The sequence below is a fragment of the Heterodontus francisci genome, chromosome 34 (assembly GCF_036365525.1).
Source record: "Heterodontus francisci isolate sHetFra1 chromosome 34, sHetFra1.hap1, whole genome shotgun sequence".
Lineage (NCBI taxonomy): Eukaryota > Metazoa > Chordata > Chondrichthyes > Heterodontiformes > Heterodontidae > Heterodontus > Heterodontus francisci.
Genome location: NC_090404.1, coordinates 40457408 through 40477356, shown reverse-complemented (window position 1 = coordinate 40477356; position 19949 = coordinate 40457408). Strand labels below are relative to the sequence as shown.

The following is a 19949-nucleotide window of genomic DNA, read 5'->3' as shown; positions in this document are numbered from 1 at the left end:
TGCAGTCTAGTATGCTTCTAAATGTTGCTTTCCAGTGAAGTTGACACATCTTCACAGAGCACCTTTTACATGAAAAATCTATAAATAGACAGAAGCCAGATATTGAGAACATGAAGCTACGTAAAACCAATTATCAGCTGTCAGGTAAGTCTCATGAAATTGTATTCTGAGTACAGTGTAATTTTATTCATTACATATGCAAAATTGTACACAATTACCATGACACAACTAGTTTGCTTCATTAAAAGTGCTATAATTACATGATTCCTTGTCAGAAAAAAATTCTGACTTTTTGTCTTCAGCCACTAATTTTCAGACTTTTTGATCTTTGGCCACTCACCCTTGCATTTGTTACTTGTTTTTGTGAAATACTCTCCCTATATTCGCTCAACTGCTGGTTAACTCTGGTCACATTTATATGTGTTTTTTTCATTTATTCATGGAGTGTGGGCATCGCTGGCCAGGCCAGCATTTACTGCCCATCCCTAATTGCCCTTACGAAGGTGGTGGTGAGCTGCCTTCTTGAACCACTGCAGTCCATGTGAGGTAGGTACACCCACAGTGCTGTTCGGAAGGAAGTTCCAGGATTTTGACCCAGCGACAGTGAAGGAATGGCGGTATGGTTCCAAGTCAGGATGGTGTGTGACTTGGAGGGGAACTTGCAGGTGGTGGTGTTCCCATGCATTTGCTGCCTTTGTCCTTCTAGATGGTAGGGGTTGTGTGTTTGGAAGGTACTGTCTAAGGAGCCTTGGTGCGTTGCTGCAGTGCGCCTTGTAGATGGTACATTTAATGCATGCCCACAATGTGCCTACTCAGATTTAACTGAAATGTGATTTGTAACCAATAAATGATGTTTCGGGCATGAATTGTAGTCTGGTATCTTGGTGATTTGTCAAGAAAGATTTAATTCATTCACTCAGCAGCTTGAGAGGAACCAGACTGAGGTTTAATGAACATAAGAAATAGGAGCTGGAGGAGTCCATTTGGCCCTTCGAGCTGCTGTGCCATTCACCCAGATCAAACACTGGAATAAAAATCCTCCTGGGGCAATTGGATGAGTCCAGGTCTGATAACAGTGTCTGATTCCTGGTCTGATGCTACTGTAGGTAATGCACAAGTGGTGAACCTATTAGTTCCTGTTAGTATCATGTTGCGTGCCCCTGTCTGCCATGTGAGAAACTGGGGTTATATTCTGTGATGGGGGTGATTGTATATTTTTAAGACATCAAAATGTTATATGGTATAGTTTCATCTTAAAATACCACAGAAAAAAATTAGAAGAGGGCATGTTCTCTTTGAGAAATTTCTTGAGCAGAGACAGTTTTATCACCAGGTGTCCTCACACTACACAGTGGTAGATAATTGTGGTCTCCTCTACACTGAGGAGGCTAAATACAGACTGCGTGACTGCTTTGTGGAACATCTCCCTTCAGTCTGCAAGCATGGCCCTGCGCTTCCTGTTTCTTCTCATTTTAATTCTCTCCCTTGCTCTCAGTCTGACCTATGTACGAACATATGAACACATGATCTAAGAGCAGGAGTAGGCTATTCAGACCCTCGAGCCTGCTACGCCATTCTACAAGATCATGACTGATCTGTTTATGGATTCAGCTCCATTTTCCTGCCAACCCCCGATATCCTTTGACTCCCTTGTTTGTAAAGACTCTGTCTACCTCTGCCTTAGAAACATTCAATGACCCGACCTCCACTGCTGTCCGGGGAAGAGAGTTCCACAGACTCACGACTCTCTGAGAGAAATAAATTTCACTGTCATTCTGTCTTAAATGGGAGAGCCTTTAATTTTATACTGTCCCCCAGTTTTAGCCTTCCCCAGAAAGGGAAACATCCTTTCAACATCCACCCTGTCAAGTCCCCTCAGGATCTTATATGTTTCAATGAGATCAACTCTGATCCTTCTAAACTCCAATGAATACAGACCCAAACTGTTCACCCTTTCCTCAAAAGATAACCCTTTCTCCCAGGAATCAGTCGAATGAACTTCTCTGAACTGCTTCCAATGCAACTGTATCCTTTCAGTAAGGAGACCAAAACTGTACAGAATACCCGCGACCTCGACCACTTGGAAAGACAAGGACAGCAGATGCATGGGAACACCACGGCCTGCAAGTTTTCTTCCACGCCACACACTATCCTGACTTGGAACTATGTCACCATTGCTTCACTGTCACTGGGTCAAAATCCTGGAACTCCCTTCCAACAGCACTGTTGGTGACCCTACATCCCAAGGACTGCAGCAGTTCAAGAAAGAAGCTCACCTCCACCACCACCACCTTCTCAAGGGCAATTAAGGATGGGCAATGAATTCTGGCGAAATACAACATGCAACACAGTTGCATCATTTAGCATAATTTCAGTGCCGCTGTATCGTGAAAAGTTGAGTCAACATCCCCTGGAAAAATCATGAGTCGAGTCACACAGTTATGGAGGAGACAATATTCCCCAAATTGGAAGTGTATTGGTTGCCATCACATACAATGAGCAATGTGCAAAATTGCCCATCATTGTTGTGAAAGGTGAAAAACCAGCCTTGTTTGGAAGAAACTGGCTAGCAGCATTTAAGTTAAATATGAGCGAGCTTTCTCGTATTGAGTTGAAATTCATATCACAAGATGAACTACCCTAAGGTGTTCAGTGAAATCTGCAAATCAATTCAAGGGTACAAGGCGAACATACAAGCTCAGGAGAATGCAAGGTCGGTGTATTGTCGGTCGCATCCAGTACCCTATGCTCTAAGACAGAAGGTGGAGCAAGAACTGAAATGACTTGAGACTGAGAACATTATCTCTAAGGTACAGCAGAGTAACTGGGCTATTCCCATAGTGGTAGCACCAAAGTCAGATAGTAGTGTAAGAGTATGTGCTGAGTATAAGGTAACAGATACTGGAATGTAATCCACCCAATAACTTGACAAACATGGAGCATCTGTTCACGACGTTGACAGGAAGCCAGACTTTTTCAAATTTAGATCTGACAAATGCCTATCTGCAGCTTGAGTCAGACACTGAGTCTGAGTCATTCTTGACTATCATTACACACATGGGTCTATTTCAGTTTCACAGGCTGCCATTTGGTGTTTCTTCAGTCCGTGGAATTTTCCAAAGGGTGAGGAACCAAATTTTGTAAGGAATGGAGCTAGTAGTGTGTTATTTGGATGACAATCATATTCGTGCTCCAAACAAGCAAACCTTTGATGGCAGATGAAAGAGGTGTTCCAACACTTGGAAAAGCATGGCAATAGGATGAAGGAACACAAATGTGAAATGTTTCAAAATTCTGTAATGCACTTGGGTCACAAAGTAGATAAGAATGGGTTAAATGTTACCAAGTGTAAGGTTCAAGCAATTAGAAATGCGCCACACCCTCAGAACACAGCTGATCTCAGATATTTTTTGAACCTCCTAATTTACTGCGGTAAATTCATACCAGATCTGGCAACATTGTTGCATCCATTGAATGAACTCTTGAGGAAGGGTTTCCGTGGAATAGGACAAAGGAGTGTGATAAGGCATTCAAATTGCGTAAACGTCAACTTGTAGAGGGTGTGATGCTTCTGCATTACGATGTGCTCAAAGAGATTAAACTAGCATGTGATTCCTCTCCATACAGATCAGTTTTTATTTACTCGTTCCTGGGATGTGGGCTTCAGACAAAGACGAGTTTCCAGTAACAGCAGATGACATTGATTGAACAACTCGTAGGGGCTCCGTATTGGCAAAGGTGTACAAATATAACACAAATGGGTGGGAAACACAGATACTGAATTTCGAATTCAGGCCATTTTTTGTGCATAAGAATGAGTTGTCGGTTGATCAAATTTATGTCCTGTTGTAATAGCTAGAGTTATAATCCCTGGAAATTACATATTGCAGTTGCTATGTGATGTTCATGATGATCACTTAGGGATATGTTTGACGAAGAGTCTAGTGAGGAGATATCTTTTGTGGCCAGAGTTAGAGAAAGACATTGAAAACATAGTGAAATCATCTGGAACATGTCAAGCAGTAGAAAGGAAGCCGCCATCGGTACCTTTTCAGCCATGGAAATGGCCAGCTCGAGTGTGGCAGAGGCTGCACATAGATTTCACAGAATTAGAAGGACAGCAGATGTTCATTGAGAAAGAGACATTCGAAGACGATTGAGGGGTTTCCAATGAATTGAGGAACAACTAGCAAAACTCCAGACATTTTGTGCAGTTTGTTTTCTGCTTATGGGTTCCCAGAGGAAACTGTGTCTGAAAACAGACCTCAGTTTGGTTCAGAAGAGTTTGTACAATTCATGAGAACAAATGGCATTAAAGACACTAGAGTTCCACTGTATCATCCTGCTTCCAAAGGAGCAGCAGAGCGCACAGTGCAGATTGTTAAGCATGCTCTTGTCAAGCAAATGCTGGATATCAATCTGAACAAAAGTCAGTTATCATTGCATCACAGACTGCTGAACTTTCTGTTTATCTATTGTAACACCCCTCACACTGCTACCAGCATAACGCCAGCTGAATTGTTTCTTAGCTGACAGCCGAGAACGAGGTTTTCATTGCTGAAGCCACATTTAACGCTGTTAGTAGAAGAGAAACAATCAAGACGGAAAGAGAGTCATGAGAGAGCTAGAGTGGGAGAAAGAAGTCTGAAGTTGAACCAGAAGGATAGATTGAAGAATCATCATCACAAGTGGTTGAAGTGGTGACCAGTGATAGTGGTGGAAGATGTGGTCCTCACACATATTTAGTTAAGATGTTTGGTAGTGGAAAGGTTAGGTTTGTACAGATAGATCATGCCTTACCTTCAGAGGTTCACAAAAAAGAAGGAAGTTGGGAAAAATCAAATGAGTCGAATGAATCAGATAGTTTGGTTATGAGTTGGGCACCAATAGTTATTCAAACACAAATCATGCCAGAAGCTCATGTAAGAGAAAGTCCGAGGTCAGATCTAAGGCAAAGACAGAGAGACATCTCTGATGAAGTGGAAATTTTAATTGTAGCTCAACGTCAAAATCAGCCTCTGTTGGAGAAACCTCTCCTCAGACCCAGTCCAAGATGGGTAACGGTCTTTCCACAGTTCTGGAAATTTGAGTCAGGATAGAAGGTGCCAGAGAATTGGAGAGTGGAAAATGTGACACCCTTATTGAAGAAATGTGTAAAGACAGTACTAGCAACTATAGGCCAGTTAGTTGAACATCAGTGGTGGGTAAGATTTTCGAAACAATAGTCAGGGAAAATATCAATTTACACGTCGAGAGGTTCAAGTTAATTAAGGATAGTGAGCATGGATTTGTAAAAGATAGATCATGCATGCCTAATTTAAATGAATTTTTTGATGAAGTAGCAGGGAAGGTTGATGAAGGGAATGTGTTGAATGTTGTTTATACGGATTTTAAGAAAATATTTGACAAGGTCCCACATTAAAGGTTTGCTAACAAAATTGTGGCTCATGGAAAGGGTGTTCTGTGTCCAATTGATAAAATAATTGTTTACGGACTGAAAACAGCCAGTCAAAGGAAATGTTTTTTTTTCAAACTGGAGGAGAGTAGACAGTGGTGTTCCCCAAGGATCAGTGCTGGGACCACTGTTTTTGTTTCACTTCATATAAATGACTGCAATCTTGGAGAACAGAGGAGAATATCAACATTTGCTGATGACACCAATCCTGGAGCTGCAGCAAACAGTGAGCATGATATGAACAGTCTGCAACAGGACAGAGATAGGCTAGCAGAATGGACAGAAAGGTGGCAGATGGAAGTTTATACTGAGAAGTGTGAGGTGATGCATTTTCCAGAAGGATTAGGGCGAGGCAATTTGGACGTAATGGCATAGTTCTGAAGAGTGTGCAGAAACAGAAGGACCTGGGGGTGCAGGTGCATAGATCCTTGAAGGTGGCAAGACATACTGAGAGAATGGTGAGCAAAGCACATGGAATCTTGGGCTTTATAAATAGAAGTACTCAGTACAATTATCGTGGATCTCTATAATGCTCTGTTTAGGCCTCAACTGGAGGACTGCGTCTAGTTCTGGTCACAGCATTTCAGGAAGTCTGTGAGGGTCCTTGAGAGGGTGCAGAGGAGATTTATCCAAATGGTTCCGGGGATGGAGGATTTTAGTTTCTCGGTTAGGTTGGAAGAGCTGGGTTTGTTCTCCTTCGAACAAAGGAGATTGAGGGAAGATTTAATAGAAGTGTGCCAGATTATGACAGGCTTAGATACGTTAGACAAGGAAAAATTGTTCCCATTAACAAATGCTATCAGAAGTCTGGGAAACAGATTGCACGTTCTGGGGGGAAAAGATGCAGGGGGAATATGAGGAAGTCCTGTTTTTACATAGCAAGTGGTAATGACATGGAACTCGCTGCCCACAAGGGTGGTAGAAGCAGAAATGATCAGTAACTTCAACAGGACGACTCAGAAAAAATAGGCTTGCAGGGCTGCGTGCATTGACACCTTGCCTCGTGTTATTTTCTGCCCCACCTCTGTTTTATTTGCTTAGAACCAGCGACATTTCTAACCTTTGTCAGTTCTGAGGAAATGTCACAGACCTGAAACATTAACGTTGCTTCCCTCTCCACTGATGCTGCCAGACCTGTTGGATATTTCCAGCATTTTTTTTCAATTTCCTGTTATCGAGTCTGATTGCACAGCTCCCTGCAGAGCCAGCATGGACCGAAATGTCTCCTTCTGTGCTGCAAATGACTATGATGTTCAGCAGTGCGCTCACTACAAGTGGCTCCTCTTCCTGTGATGTCACCTCACAATTATTTTTTTCTCCTCTTCTGGTCAGTTCAGACTCACTGATCACAGCTCTCTTCATTGCTGAGCTGCTTCACATTGCTCCCTGTCTCTAAAATTTGTGCTATTGGTGAGGCTCAAACTCACAACCTTGGCATTACTCGCTAATTGTACTGTTGTATAAGTACCACACGTTAACTAATTGCACCACTGGAACCCCAGTTTAATATATTTAACATGGTGAACTGCAGGCCAGTTAGCCTAACATCAGTGGTCGGGAAAATGCTCTCATCGATGTTTCAGGAAGTCTGAACAAGCACGAAGAAAATCATAGTCTGATCAAACAAAGTCAACATGGTTTTACGAAATGGTAATCTTGCTTGACAAATTTATTACAGAATTCTGAGGATGTAACTAGAAGGTAGATAAAGGGGAACCAGGAAATATAGTATAATTGGATTTCCAAAAAGCATTCAGTTAGCTACCACAGAAGATTAATACACTAGATAAAGGCTCATGGAATTGGGCTAATATATTAGCATGCATAGAGGACATAGAGCTTAACGGACAGAAAGCAAAGAGTAGGGATAAATGGAGCATTTTCAAGTTGGCAGGCTGTTACTAGTGGAGTGCCTCAAGTAACATTGCTGGGGCCTCAGCTATTTCCAATGCTGAGAGTGAAGTGGAAGCATATTCAGTCCTGGGTTGAAGAGAGAATTGGTCCTCACCATCAGAGATGCCAGTCTTTGGACAATTCGATTAAATCCATGTGATACCAAGAGATTGGTAAAGGCACTGGATACAGAAAAGTCCATGGGCCCTGAAAAAATCCCAGCTGTCATACGGAAGACCTGTTCTCCAGAACTAGCCGTGTCCTTAGACAAACTGTTCCGGTGCAGTTGTAATATAGGCATCTACCCGACAATGTGGAAAATTGCCCATTTATGTCCTGTCCACAAAAATCGGCAGAAATCCAATCCGGCCAATTACTGCCACATCAACCTACTCTCAATCATCAGCAAATTTGTGGAAGGTATCATCGACAGTGTTATCAAACAGCACTTACTCAGTAATAAATCACTAATGAATGCTCAGTTTGGAATCCACCAGGGGCACTCAATTCCAAACCTCATTACAGACTTGGTCCAAACATGGTAAATGGAGCTGAACTCAAGAAGTGATAGTGACTGCCTTTGCCAGCAAGGTAACAGTAGACTTAGTATGGTATCAAGGAGCTCAAGCAAAACTGGAGGCAATGGGAATCGGGGGGAAATGCTCCACGAGATGGAGTCCTACCGAACACAAAGGAACATGGTTGTGGTTCTGGAGGCCAATCATCTCAGCCCCAGTACATTGCTGCAGGAGTTACTTGGGCTGATGGTCAGAGGCCCAACCATCTTCAGATGCTTCATCAATGAATTTCCCTCCATCATAAGTCCAGAAGTGGGGATGTTCGCCGATAATTGAATAAAGTTCAGTACCATTCTCGATGCCTCAGATTGTGAAGTAGTCCAGATCCACATGCAACAACACCTGGACGACATACAGGCTTGGGCTGAATAGTGGCAGGTAACATCCACACCACCCAAGTGCCAGGCAATTATCATCTCCAATAACAGAGAATCTAAACATCTCCCCCTGACATTCAATGGCATTATCATCGCTGAAACCCCCACCATCAACATCCTTGGGATCAGCCTTGCCCAGAAACCTGGAACAGCGATAAACATACTGTGGCTGCAAGAGTTGGTCAGGGGCTGGTAATTCTGCAACTCATCTTCTAACTCCCCAAAACCTGTCCACCATCGAGAAGGCAGAAGTCAGGAGTGTGATGGAATATTCTCCACTTGCCTGCAAAATTTCAGTCACAGCAGTACTCCAGAAGTTCAACACCATCCAAGATGAAGCAACTCGCATCATCACTACCATCTTAAATATTCACTTCCTCCAGTACGATGCACAGTGGCAGCAGTGTGTATCAAATACAAGATGCAGTGCAGCAATTCACCAATGCTCCTTTCACAACTCCTTGCAAACTCGCAACCAGTATCACCTAGAAAGACGAAAGCAGTAGATGCATGGGAACAGCACCACCTGCATGCCTCCCTCCAAGTCACACAACATCCTGACTTGGAACTATATTGCTGAGTCAAAATCCTGGAACTCCCTCCCTAACAGCACTGTGCATGTACCTCACCATATGGACTTCAACGGTTCAAGATGGCAGCTCACTACCACCTTCCCAAGTGCAATTAGGGATGGGAAGTACATTCCGGCATTGCCAGGGACCTTCGTATCTCAAGAACGAATAAGAAAAAAAATGGATAATTATCTGAGGAAAAAGATGTGCAGAGCTGTATGGAAAAGGCGGGTGTGTTGGACCAGCTGAGTTGCTCTTGCAGAGAGCCTGCATTCATATAAAGGGCAGGAACACCTCCTTCTGTGCTGTAACAATTTTATGATTAAATTCTATACTGTTATATAAAGGAGACGTTTTGCTCCAACTACACAATATTCTGGTTAGACCACACCTGGAGTACTGTGTATAGTTTTGGTCTCAGCCCTTTATAAAGGATACACATTGGCCTTGGAAACAGGGCAGTGAAAATTTACCAGAATGTAGCAAAGGCTCTCATGGTTAAATTATGAGGTGCGATTCATTCAAGCAGGCCTGCATTCCTTGGAATATCGGAGGTTAATGGATGATTTGACTGAGTATTTTAGGATTTGGAAATGAATTAGAACATAGAACATAGAACAGTACAGCACAGTACAGGCCCTTCGGCCCACGATGTTGTGCCGAATCTTTAACCGACACAAGATCTAAGTAACTACCTACCATTTATTCTACTATCATCCATGTACCTATCCAAGAGTCGCTTAAATGCCCCTAATGTATCTGCTTCTACTACCACCGCTGGCAGCGCATTCCACGCACCCACCACTCTCTGTGTAAAGAACCTACCTCTGACAGCTCTCCGAAACCTTCCTCCAATCACCCTAAAATTATGCCCCCTGGTGATAGCCCTTTCCACCCTGGGAAAAAGTCTCTGACTATCCACTCTGTCTCTGCCTCTCATCATCTTGTACCCCTCTATCAAGTCACCTCTCATCCTTCTTCGCTCCAATGAGAAAAGCCCTTGCTCCCTCAATCTTTCTTCAAATTAGTCGGGGAAATAGAGAGAAACTTCTTTTTTCCCTTGTTGCTTTAAATGTGCTGCGTTGTGCTCTCATCTTGAATCGTAGAATAACGGAATTATAGAAAGTTTAAGGCACAGAAAGAAGCCACTTGGCCCATTGCGTCTGTGTGGTCAAAAAATGATCCACCCCTTCTAATCCCACCTTCCAGCATTTGGTTCGTAGCCCTGAAGATTATGACACTTGAGATGCATATCTAGACTCCTCTTAAATGAGTCGAGGGTTTCTGCCTCAACTACCCTTTCAGACAGTGAGTTCCAAACCCCCAACACCCTCTGGATGAAAAGATTGTTCCTCATCTATCCTCAAATTTTTCTACCATTCACTTTAAATCTATGCATCTAGTCACTGACCTCTCTGCTGAAATAAATAGGCCATTCACCTCCCCTCTACCCCTCAACATTTTATACATTTCAATCAGATCTCCCCTCAGCAATCTCTGTTCCAAGAACAACCTCAAAATAAATTAACAACTCCATTTCCCAAAGCATTTCTAAAGATTCACAAAGCTGGAGACTAGATTTTACTTTTGGTTCCTTTCGGTTTTTCACACTCCCAAGTGCAAATAGTTTCAAAACAGCCTCGCAATCCTTCACCTTGCATCATGCCCAGGGATGAGGAAATTCAGTTATGTGGAGATTCTGGACACGTGGCGGGCAAATACAAAGCAGCTGTCAGCAGGAAGGCCACCAGACAAAGGACTGGAAGCAGAGTAAGTGCTGCAACATGTGTGATGGGGACAAAGGACAAGACCTACCCACAAACGCAGCCTCAGTTACACACAGGCAGAAATAATCAAGGAGGAACAGGAGGAAGGAACAGCAAACATGTCTGCTGCAAATTTCCAAAATGTGAACCACATTGACTCATATAGACGGAACAGTCATATACACCGAGAGTGACTGAAGCCTAAAGAGAGACAGCCAGGACAAACCAGTGCCACTAATTTGGCTGATTTCTGATAATTTCCCAACTTCTTAAAATTCATTTCGTGGGTTGTGGGCATCGCTGGCAAGACCAGCATTTATTGTCCATCTTTAATTGCCCTTGAGAAGGTGGTGTTGAACTTCTTGAACCGCTGCAGTCCATGTGGTGCAGGTGCACCCACGGTGCTGTTAGGGAGGGAGATACAGGATTTTGATCCAATAACAGTAAAGGAATGGTGATATATTCCAAGTCAGGATAATGTATGGCTTGGAGGGGAACTTGCAGATGGTGATGTTCCCACTCATCTGCTGTCCTTGTCCTACCAGGTAGGATAGGTCACGCATTTGGAAAGTTCTGTCGAAGGAATTGTGGTGAGTTGTTGCAGTGCATGTTGTAGATAATACACACTGCTGCCACTGTGCATCGCTGGTGAAGGGAGTGAATGTTTGTTGTGGTGGATGGGGTGCCACTCAAGCGGGCTGCTTTGTCCTGGATGGTTTCGAGCTTCCTGAGTGAGTGCAGCTCCAACAAAATTCAGGTGAGCAGAGAGTATTCCGTCACACTCCTGATTTGTGTCATGTTGCTGGCAGACAGGCTTTGGGGTGTCAGGTGGTCGGTTACTCGTTACAGAATTCCCAGGCTCTGACCCCCTCTTGTCGCCACGGTATTTATGTGGCAAGTCCATTTCAGTTTCTGGTCAACGGTAGCTCCCAGAATGTTGATAGTCGAGGTTTCAGTGATCGTGATGTCACTGAACATCAAGTGGAGATGGTTAGATTGTCTCTTGTTGGAGATGGTCATTGACTGGCACTTGTGTGGCGTGAATGTTACTCACCACTTATCAGTCCAAGCGTGGATATTATCCAGGTCTTGCTGCATATGAACATCGACTGCTTCAGTATCTGAAGAGTCACGAATGGTGCTGAAAATTGTGCAATTAGCAACAAACATCCTTACATCTGTCCTTATGATGGAGGGAAGTCAGTGATGAAGCAGCTGAAGATGGTTGAGCCTTGGACACTACACTGAGGAACTGCTACAATAGTGATCTGGAGCTTAGATGATTGACCTCCAACAACCACAACCATCTTTGTTTGAGCACAGTATGACTCCAATCAGTGGAGAGTTATCCCCCTGATTCCCATTCGCTCCATTTTGCTTGGGCTCCTTGATGTTAAACTTGGACAAATGTTGCCTTGATGTCAAGGGCAGTCATTCTCACCTCACCACTGCAGTTCAGCTCTTTTGTCCATGTTTGGACCAAGGCTGTAACGAGTTCAGGAGCTGAGTGGCCCTGGTAGAACCCAAACAGAGCGTCACTGAGCAGGTTATTGCTGAGCAAGTGCTGCTTCATAGCACCGCCGACAACACCTGCCATCACATGACTGATGATCGAGATTAGACTGATCAGGTGGTAAATGACCGGGTTGGATTTGTCCTGCATTTTGTGTGCAGGACATACCTGAGAAATTTCCACATTGCCATGTAGATGCCAGTATTGTAGCTGTACTGGAACAGCTTGGCAAGGGGAGCAGCAAGTTCTGAAGCACAGGTCTTCAATTCTATTTTCAGAATGTTTTCAGGGCCTTTGCAGTATCTAATGCCTTCAGCCGATTCTTGATATCACGTGGAGTGAATCATATCAGCTGACGACTGGCATCTGTGATGCTGGCGACATCAAGAGGAGGCCAAGATGGATCATCCACTTAGCAGTTTTGGCTGAAGATGGATGCAAATGCTTCAGCCTTGTCCTTTGCACTGATGTGCTGGGCTCCCCCATCATTGAGGATGGGTATATCTGATGCAACCTGATCATGCGTTATCCTCTTTAATACATCCTGAGCGTTCTCTATCCGATCTGATAGATCCTGACCCTTCCTTAAACGCTTTGAATCTCCTTTAACTCATGATCTTCTCTAATATGCTCTGTTATTTCTTTGATATACTCTGAGAGTCCTTTACTGTTACTGTACACACTGATAGCCTTTAGATCCTCTGGATAACATATTAACCCCTTATATTCCCTCTCAGCCTCGATAATCCCCATGTCCTTGTGAATTCACTAAGAAACGCTTAGACTCTCTGAAACTATGAGAAAAGGGTTTTGAAAGCCATGGCACTGATCAATGTGTGTGTAAACGGCTGACTTTACAGTGCATGCAGGAAAATAAAGAGCAAAGTTGTGTGTGTGAAGAACACAGAAAAGTTGTGCCTGGAGCTGCACACTTGGGGCAAGTAAACAAAAAAAAAAGGAAACCGTTATCGTGAAAGCAGAAAATTAAAAACAGACAATGCTAGAAACATTCAGCAGGTCAGGGAGTATTTGTGGAGAGATATTCCTTTCACCAGGATACAATTATCCACTTTGATACTTCACATAACTCCGATCTTATACTCTCCACATCTCCCTGCAGGAAGTGTTTGGGCTGAAATGATGGTTTTGTAGATTTGAGCAAACAGAGTAAGGCAGCAATACATAACTCCCCCACTGCGGCCTGGGGAAGGATGGAACTCAGATTCAGGAATCTTGGATGTGCTGATAAAAGGAATAAAAGAACACATTCTTCTTCAACACAATAACCATGAGGATGGAATTCAAAACCATGTGTGCAGGTGTAATGGATTCATGGGCCGTCGACTGAACCTCTCGGCCACATCGTCCCAGGAACACGGCTCAGAAAGTTCTCATATTTCCTTCATTCTCATTACAAAGCCCTGGACTCAGAGAGCACACAGCAAGAAAACTCACTTTTAATTACCAGTCATCAGTGCCAGAATTTAATCTCTATTAGTGTGGTTCTGTGGATTTATGTTCCAGTCTTATGAGCGACTGGGTTTCCAATCCCAATGCTGTCATAACTTGTGTTTTCTCGTCAGAAAAGCTACTTAGATGTAAAGTTGAAAATAAAAGCAGAAGATGTTGGAAATATTCAGCAGGTCTGTTAGCTTTCGTGGAGAGATCATCTTCACTAAAAAGATCTTTGTCTAACAATCCATGTCAGACTATCGCAGCTGATTGAGTGGGACTGTGACTGTATAATGGTGAATACTCTGTGTTGGAGTCATAGCAACACCGATCAAGACAGAGCTTGTTTTATGTCTTAAACCAGCTGCTGTACCTGCTAATGGAATGCAGCAAAGAACCAATCTTTACTCCATGAAAATGTATTTCTTCTTGATGGATGAAAACTATTGTCTCCTTTTACATCATCGCACTTACACATGCCTGTGCTTCAGGTTCCAACATTCAAACCTCTTCTCAGATTATTCCGACCACTATTAATACTGACTTCCTTCCATTTCATTTTACTGCAGCTTAGCCGACTGTAACATTCACTTTCATGTTTTTATTTCAAGCCTTTTTTTCTTAAAGCCTTTCTGGGTTACCACCGCTGATTCTCAGTTGCACATGTTCCATTCACACCAATGTTCATTTGGACCTTGAACTCAGTCCATACATTTCGGTCTGAGTGACTGCTCGGCAGACACACACGACAAAAGCAGGACTGGCCTTTGGAAGGACAGAGTCGGAATGCTGATAATATTTCTTTGGGGAATTTTCTGAGACAAGGAATGTGAATTGAGGAACTGGGTTTTGATTTCATGGCAGTTGGTGTTTTTCTCATGAACTGTGTTCTTTGATGAAGTAACGGAGACTTTTGATGAGGGCAGTGGTAATGTGGTTGCTGTTGTGGAGATGGATTTTCAAAAGTCATTTGGTGAAATACCACATAATCAACTTGTTAGAAAAATTAAAGTGATGGAATTAAAGGACCAGTGACAGCCTGGATACATAATTATCTGAGGGATATAAAACAGAGAATAGCGAGAAGAGAAGAGGACTGATTTCCAGGGTGATGGGGAAAAGCTGGATTGTGGGATTAAACTGACTGATCTTCCAAAGAGCTGGCACAGGCTCGGCGGGTCGAGAGGCTTCCTTCTGTGTTGTAAAATTCACTGATTCCATCATGTTAATTTTCACATCAACTGGGAGATGTAATGCAATTCAAGGCTCAAAGACAATGATTCCCAGAATATGTGCAAAGTCAGTTGCATAAAGTATTGTAGCGATAATTAAATACAAAGGGGAACTTCTACTGTGCTGTGATGGCCGAGTGGTTAAGGTGTTGGACTTGAAATCCAATGGGGGTTTTCCTGCGCAGGTTCGAACCCTGCTCACAGCGAAATTAGTGTAATTTTCCTCGAAAATGACTCCATTTGCTTATTGGAAATGTTCAAATGTGTTCACATCAAACAGATATTGTGGAAGCTGAACGAAAGGTGAGAAATAAACACAAAAATCAGCCTGTTCTCACATTGAACAACTTCTCCTTCAACTCCACTCACTTCCTTCAAGTCTAGGTGTTGCTATGGGTACCCCCATGGGTCCTAGTTATGCATGTCTTTTTGTGGGATATGTTGAGCATTCTTTGTTCTGGTCCAACTCAGGCCCCCTCCCCCAACTCTTTTTCCGGTACATTGATGACTGTATTGGTGCCATTTCCTGCTCCCGCCCCGAACTGGAAAACTTTATTAACTTTGCTTCCAATTTCCACCCTTCTCTCACCTTTACATGGTCCATCTCTGAAACTTTCCTTCCCTTCCTCGACTTCTCTGTCTCTATCTCTGGGGATAGATTGTCTACTAATATCCATTATATGCCCACCGACTCCCACAGCGACCTCTACTACACTTCCTCACACCCTACCTCCTGTAAGGACTCCATTCCATTCTCCCAGTTTCTCCATCTCCGTCGCATCTGCTCTGATGATGCTACCTTCCATGACGGTGCTTCTGATATGACCTCCTTTTTCCTCAACTGAGGATTCCACCACCCCCCCCCCCACCCCCACTGTTGTTGTCAGGGCCTTCAACCGTGTCTGGCCCATTTCCCGCACCTCTACCCTCACCCCTTCCCCTCCCTCCCAGAACCGTGACAGGGTTCTCCTTGTCCTCACTTACCACCCCATCAGCCTCCATATCCAAAGGATCACCCTCCACCATTTCCGCCACCTCTAGCGTGATGCCACTACCAAATGCATCTTCCCCTCCCTTCCCCTGTCAGCATTCTGAAGGGATCGTTCCCTCTGCGACACCCTGCTCCACTCCTCCATTACCCCCACCACCTCGTCCCCGTCCCATGGGACCTTCCCCTGCAATCGCAGGAGGTGTAATACCTGCCCATTTACCTCCTCTCTCCTCACTATCCCAGGCCCCAAACACTCCTTTCAGGTGAAGCAGCGACTTACTTGTACATATTCCAATGTAGTATACTGTATTCGCTGCTCGCAATGTGGTCTCCTCTACACTGGGGAGACCAAACGCAGACTGGGTGACTGGTTTGCTGTACACCTCCCCTCAGTCCGCAAGCAGGACCCTGAGCTTCCAGTTGCTTACCATTTCAACACTCCCCCCCCCCCCCCCCCCTGCTCTCATGTTCACATCTCTGTCCTGGGATTGCTGCAATCTTCCAGTGAACATCATCTCATTTACCGATTAGGCACACCACAGCCTGCCGGACTGAACATTGAGTTCAATCATTTCAGAGCATGAGTGGCCCCCCATTTCACTTTTACTTTTATTTTTAGTTCTTTTTTCTTTTTTACAACTTTTTTTTAATGTTTATTTCATTTCATCTTAGTTTGTTCAGTTTGCTTACCCACAGTTTTTTTTTTCATGTTTGTACTTGCTGCTGTTCAACCTTCAGTCCGTTAACATCCTATTTGTGCTAATGCTTTGTCTTTCAACACACCATTAACATATTGCTTGCCTTTACTCCATGACCTTTTGGTCAGCTTTGTGGCCTTGTCCAATCTACACCTTCTCCTTTGTTATCTCTTGCCCCACCCCCGCCTCACTTGCTTATAACCTTTGACATTTCTAATATTTGCTCGTTCTGAAGAAGGGTCACTGACCCGAAACGTTAACTATGCTTCTCTTTCCACTGATGCTGCCAGACCTGCTGAGTGGTTCCAGCATTTCTTGTTTTTATTTCAGATTTCCAGCATCTGCAGTATTTTGCTTTTACAAAAATCAGCCTGCTGGAAGTGAAGAAAAGGGAAAGGCAATTGGTGAGCTTCACTGGTGGTCGAATGGTTGGAGTTCAATACAGTTAATGCAACGACCTGGATTCGATTCCTGGTCAAGAAATTGTCAGTTCTTGCTGCCCTGACAACTCACAAACATGATTTCCATTCAAATTGTATTTTAAAAGCATAAATGGTCAGCACCTCTGGTCTTACTTGTGGAGAGAGGGAAACACAATTAAAGGTTCAGATCAGTGATTATGCACCAGAACTGAAGAATTCAGGGATGTGACAGGTCGATGACAGAGCTCGGAAAGTTAAAGGGAACATGTGAAGGGATGTGACAAATTACAACACAGAGTGATGTATTGAGGAAAGGGAGGATGGGGCAAAGAAAATATGGGTGGCAGGCAATGGGGCAGCTTTTTCTGCTTGCTGTTCAAACTGCACAAATATCATTCCTGGTCAACCAATCACAACTGCTCTGTCAGAGAATCACACTGGACTGAATGACCTCCTTCTGTGCTGTACCTTTCTGTATTTGTATGTTTCCAAACACCACTGCTGCTGCCTTCAAAGTTATTCTACCATCTTACAACACATTGCAGCAAAATACACTTTCTTAACTTGTGTCCTTGACTTTTGACATTCTGATACTAAGGAAAGTCAGTGAGAAGTTTTCTTGTCATTTCTATCACCAGCTTTGGAAGCAGACCTGCTGAATGACATTTTAAATGGTGCCAACCCTTCACTGCAGCTCAGCTCATCAAAACATTCACTGTTATCATCGGCCTGTTAGGCATCTTCCTGAGTTACATCTGCTGAACAACATTAGCTTCTCGCAGCTCCACTTTCTTCACATTGAAAGCCAGTGAGAAATTATGCACAGTTTGAAATCTAAGCAACAGGAAAAAGATTGGAAGGAGAGTGTGACTGGGGATAATTGCTAATGGGAACAACTCTTGCACATTCCAGTATTCAGTATCTGGAAGAAGCAGGAAGATGATATCACAGTGCGTGTTTATCCTGTTATCTGTAAAATCCATCGCTTGTCAATGTCCTCCAAATTTCATTCCCACTCCCTGCTTTCCAGGTAAAGCTGGGTTTCCTGAATCTGGTATGTTGACATGAAGTAACTAATTCACCTGGGAGCTGGAGGAGGAGAAGGATCAGGAGGAAAAGCAGTGAAAGAAGAAGAAGGTGATCCCACATGAAACTGGCAGAATTTGATGTGTGTCAGTTGTTTCTATTGATGTATGACGGCAGTGTGTTGCTTTGCACATTTCACAGGAGCTGCATTGATTAGGTTGGTGCATCTTGGAAATTGAAACTTGTACATCTTCAGCTTTATGCTCTTGTTAACACATTCTGTGCTGTCATTGCCGGGACAAGTCTTTTGTGTTCTAGCTAAACATTGGATTGTTTTAATGAGAAACCAATCTGTGGTGGAAGTGGGCTGAAGTGAAGAAATAGCAAAAGCAGCGTGGAGCAGCTAGCTTGCAGTGAGGTTTGGCAGATTCCCTGGTGCTCCAGTGATGAGAATTCGGTGGTTTTTCCACTGCAGACCTGATTACATTCCCGGTCAGGTGGGATTCTGACCTCTGAAGGAGCCTAACTTTGGGAGTCCCACCTTTTTTTTAGTAGGAAAATATTTGCTCTGAACTCTCTTAGCTCCTCCTTGAATGCCTCCCACTGCTCTGACAATGATTTACCGGCAAATTAGAATTAGAATTAGAATTAGAACATTACAGTGCAGTACAGGCCCTTCGGCCCTCGATGTTGCGCCGACCTGTGAAACCATCTGACCTACACGATTCCATTTTCATCCATATGTCTATCCAATGACCACATAAATGCCCTTAAAGTTGGTGAATCTACTGCTGCTGCAGGCAGGGCGTTCCACACCCTTACTACCCTTTGAGTAAAGAAACTGCCTCTCACATCTGTCCTATATCTATCACCCCTCAACTTGAAGCTATGTCCCCTCGTGTTTGCCATCACCATCCGAGGAAAAAGACGCTCACTATCCACCCTATCTAACCCTCTGATTATCTTATATGTCTCTATTAAGTCACCTCTCCTCCTCATTCTCTCCAACGAAAACAACCTCAAGTCCCTCAGCCTTTCCTCGTAAGACCTTCCCTCCATACCAGGCAACATCCTAGTAAATCTCCTCTGCACCCTTTCCATAGCTTCCACATCCTTCCGATAATGCGGTGACCAGAACTGCACACAATACTCCAGGTGCGGTCTCACCAGAGTTTTGTACAGCTGCAGCATGACCTCGTGGCTCCGAAACTCGATCCCCCTACTAATAAAAGCTAACACACCATATGCCTTCTTAACAGCCCTATTAACCTGGGTAGCAACCTTCAGGGATTTATGCACCTGGACACCAAGATCTCTCTGTTCATCTACACTACCAAGAATCTTCCCATTAGCCCAGTACTCTGCATTCCTGTTACTCCTTCCAAAGTGAATCACCTCACACTTTTCCGCATTAAACTCCATTTGCCATCTCTCAGCCCAGCTCTGCAGCCTATCTATGTCCCTCTGTACCCTACAACATCCTTTGGCACTATCCACAACTCCACCGACCTTAGTGTCATCCACAAATTTACTAACCCACCCTTCTACACCCTCTTCCAGGTCATTTATAAAAATGACAAACAGCAGTGGCCCCAAAACAGATCCTTGCGGTACACCACTAGTAACTAAACTCCAGGATGAACATTTGCCATCAACCACCACCCTCTGTCTTCTTTCAGCTAGCCAATTTCTGATCCAAAGCTCTAAATCACCTTCAACCCCATACTTCCGTATTTTCTGCAATAGCCTACCGTGGGGAACCTTATCAAACGCCTTACTGAAATCCATATACACCACATCCACTGCTTTACCCTCATCCACCTGTTTGGTCACCTTCTCGAAAAACTCAATAAGGTTTGTGAGGCACGACCTACCTTTCACAAACCCGTGCTGACTATCGCAAATGAACTTATTCTTTTCAAGATGATTATAAATCCAATCTCTAATAACCTTTTCCAACATTTTACCCACAAC

General features: G+C 43.7%; 1 non-coding gene across 1 annotated transcript; it reads left to right on the top strand.

Moving 5' to 3' along the window:
• The first annotated feature begins 14961 nt into the window (after nucleotides 1–14961).
• On the top strand, nucleotides 14962–15044 carry trnas-uga (transfer RNA serine (anticodon UGA)). Its single transcript has one exon. It is a non-coding gene; the product is annotated as a tRNA-Ser (tRNA).
• Nucleotides 15045–19949: the final 4905 nt, after the last annotated feature.